A 4,054-nucleotide genomic window follows, 5' to 3' on the forward strand; every position below is an offset into this window, starting at 1 on the left:
GGGGTTTTGTTGTTTTGTTTTAAGGATATGTGTGAATCCACACTAAGAGGCATCCTGTGAGTTGGTTAACACAGTAACACACAGCATTCTGTCAGTCATTACTTGATTTTACTGTAATAAGTGTGCGTCGATACAGAGCAGGCTGTGCCCTTCTTCTGCCCGGCTTATTCAGCACGGTCTCTGAAGGCAGGCTTGGCCTTTCGTAAGAACTTTCAGGGCTTTCCAGCCGCACCCAGGCTCTTCATCACTGCCTAAGAGAACAGACCTCTCACCAGTTGGTGACACAAAGCCCAGCACAGGAGCACCTCCTGCTAGGTCCGGCGGCATCTGTGGGTAAGGTTTGACCTTCATTTGAGAGACTGTCGGAAGCAAGCAGTGGCCCTGTGGTGCCTTGTGCACCAGTTTGTTGTCCCATCTCAAAAGAACTGGGGTTTTTTGTTTGGTTTTAGAGACAGAGTCTTTATTATGTAGGACTCTGTAGATCAGGCTGGCCTCCAAACTCTGCCTCTGCTCCCACATGCGGGGGCCAAAAGGTCTGCACTCCACTACCACCAAAAGGTTCTTAGGGGAGGTGGAGGCAAGGTGGGGAGTCTGACTTCACAGAGGAGACCCTGAGAAAAACAAAACAGCTGGGCATGGTTGCACACACCTGTGAGCCTCATGTTTAGGGGTGGAGGCAGGAGGCCCCAGCTGTGTACCCATTGGTGAGTCCCAGCATGCTACAGTAGTAGATGTCTGGTTAAAGGTCACAAAACAGATGGGGAGGTACTGTAGATGAAGACTAAAAACGATCTCCCCTTTAGGTAGCTTTGGGGGGGCATACTCTCGCTCCTGGCTTATTGGGAAGATCCTCCATTGGCTAGACTTAAGACTGATGTGTTGGCGATGTTGCAAATAATTTTGATCTGATGATTGACAGCTTCCTCACGGCTGTCCACTATGCAAGGCGTGCTGCCCTGACTCAGGAGCTGTGAACTTCAGCCTGTGGACACTGGTTAGCCTGTGGCCGGAGCAGAAATACCCTTCTGGCGCTGGCCAGTTCAGGTCATGGGGCCACGGGGAAAAGGCTGGGCCAGCCCCACAGGCTGCCCTCCAGAAGGTTTTGCCAGACCCCAGGTTGATGACTACTCTGCCCTCTCTGTACTTGTTTCTGTCAACAAGTCCCTCTGTAATAAAGCTACTTGCCCTTCCTCTCAGGGACTCCCATGCAACAAAAGGATAGCGACTGTCCCTTGTGGCCTGGGCTTGTTTCACTTCCTCGCCAATGGGAGGACTTGGGGTTCATTCAGTGCTGGGGTCTCCACTCAGCAGAGCTTGCAGAAACATGACATTGTCCTTTGAGAGGGGGCACCAGCATGAGGTCACAGGACCTGGCTCTGGGCTGTGGGGTCCATATAGGTCCCTAGGTGTCCACCAGCTGCAAGGATGTTGGTCCTAGAGCCAGCCTTGTAGCAGCTGCTGTCATCTGTCCCTGAGGGGCCCCTGTACACAGGTGTGAGGGTCTCCCTCAGGTTTGGGACATGAGTTCAGCCAACACAATTTTTCATGGAAACAAATGTTATTTTATGTGAAGTCTCCCAGCAACCACATATCAGCCTACATGTGGGTGGGAGGGGGTGGCAGCCATGGCCATGCCTGCTGCCTCCTCACAGGACACCTACCATTACTTAGGCCCTCCCACAATGATTGGCTTGTATCCTTCAGCTTCTTGGGAGCCATCATCCTAGGAACTTTTGTTTTTTTTTAAGATTTATTTGTTGAGTATACAGTGTGTTACCTGCACACCAAAAGAGGGCACCAGATCTCGTTATAGATGGTTGTGAGTCACCATGTGGTTGCTGGGAATTGAACTCAGGACCTTTGGAAGAACAGGCAGTGTTCTTGACCTCTGAACCATCTCTCTAGCCCCCTCCCTCCCCCTCTCCCCCCCCCCCCCCCATCTAGGGACTCTTTCAGGAACATTCTTGGCACCTGTATTCACAGGCTGGGTAAGAAGCTGACAAAGATACCTTTAACGTGTGATCATCAACACAGCTGTGAGATGCCAGTCTCTTCGAGAAACTAGAGGTGCCAGTGAAAAGAATAGGTATGTGGCAGGGGGACACTCAGGTCAATTTTAGTTTTCTTTCTTTCCTTTTTTTTTTTTTTTTTTTTTTTTTTTTTTTCCCCTCCCAAGACAGGGTTTCTCTGTGGTGTAGCCCTGGCTGTCCTGGACTTGCTTTGTAGACCAGGCTGGCTGCCTGCCTCTGCCTCCCAAGTGCTGGGATTAAAGGCCTGTGCCACCACACCCAGCTTAGTTTTCTTTTTTGGTTTTGTTTTTTGGTTTTGGTTTTTCAAGACAGGGTTTCTCTGTGTAGCCTTGGCTGTCCTGGACTCACTTTGTAGACCAGGCTGGCCTCGAACTCACAGCGATCTGCCTGCCTCTGCCTCCCGAGTGCTGGGATTAAAGGCGTGCGCCACCACGCCCAGCCTTGAGTTTTCTTTTTAAATAACATGCAATAATGAGTTTCCTAGTCAGGCATGGTGGTACATCCCTTTAATCCCAACACTTGGGATGCAGAGGCAGACAGATTGCTATGAGTTTGAGGCCAACCTGGTCTTCAAAGAGTCCAGGACAGCCAAAGCTACACAGAGAAACCCTGTCTTAAAAAACCAAAAAGAAAAGGGGGGTCATTATGACAGTTTCATGCATATTATTATGTTTTGACCATACAGACTCCATTTACACTCTCATTTTTTGTGAGATAAGGTTTTTTGGTTTTTTGGTTTTTTGAGTGTCCCCAGCAGATCCTGGGCAGACAGTTGGGCTTCCTCACAGAGTGCTAGCAGGGACACTGCCCCTGGGTGCCAGAGACACTGAGTACAGCAGAGAGGAGTGATGTCACCCACCTTCAGGACAGTGACAGGTGACCCTTAGTTGGCTGGGGTGTGGCAATGATGGGAAGACCGTATCAGGTGTGTCCAAAAAAAGTACGTCAGGGTGGGCCTGTGACTGAAACCTCCACACGGGCAGGCTCTATCACACCTGATAGGGACATAGCTACTCCTATTGTTTGCCCCTCCCGCCCCAGTGAGTGTCAGCTGCCAACAGCAGGGCTGGGTCTATTGTGTTGTATTGTCAGGGCTCACTGTCTGGCAGCCTCTGAGCACTCCATAAATGCTAGGTGGGTGGGTGCACAGGCATTGTTGAGGGAGTGAGGAAGGCCGTCACCAGCTCTCCATTGCAGGCCTCAAGGCCAGGCTCTGCTGTGTGACTCCAGACAGGTGCACTAAACACTCTGTGCCTCCACACCTCATGCTAATGTTTAGACAGGATTTTAGGTGGCGAGGAGCTCACACACAGCTGGTGTCAAAGGTCAACTCACTTGTCCCGAGTCTATAGGAGATACTAGCCTCCAGGCTCAGCTCAAGCCTTTGCACGCACTGAGGCCAGCAGAGGGCGAACTTGCACTGCTGCGGATCGCCACCTCGCCCGAATCGTTTCCTAGCCAGTTGGACTAAAACAGGGACAGGTGGGGACAGATGTGGCCTCTGAGCAGGAAAGGAGTCTATGGCTCCTGGGTGTCCTTCAGGAAAGAAAAAAAGCAGCAGAGGGAGGCCACGCCTCCATACCTGTGCTGTTCTCAGCACCCTGAGATTCCAGTGAGGGTGGGGTCTTGGGGTGGGGTTGGGGGCCTCTGATGGCCGTCGACTGCAGTCAAAAACCTAGAGCCAGACAGGGCGGGGTTGGGGGGGGAGCCCAGAGAAGAGGGAATGTGGGTGTCTGGAACACAGGCCCCATGGGCCAGCCTCTCCCCTCACGGAGAGAAGCCAGGTGAGCTGAGGTGTCTGCTGGGGGGGGGGGGGGAGCAGTGTGTCAGAAGTATTTTCGCTTCAGTCGCCATCTCCACTGCTCCCACGCCTGAGCTGCCTCACCCTCCCCTGAGGCAAATGTTTGAGAAGAAACCCCTTTCTGCTTTCCCACCTGCCCAACAGCCCTTCCCCAGGCAAACAGCCCCTTTTCCATCCGGTATGGGACCAGGCTCTGAACCGCCTGCCCCCAGGAGACTGGCTT

This window comes from Acomys minous (genome assembly GCF_964271855.1).
Source record: "Acomys minous genome assembly, chromosome: 3".
NCBI classification, from domain to species: domain Eukaryota; kingdom Metazoa; phylum Chordata; class Mammalia; order Rodentia; family Muridae; genus Acomys; species Acomys minous.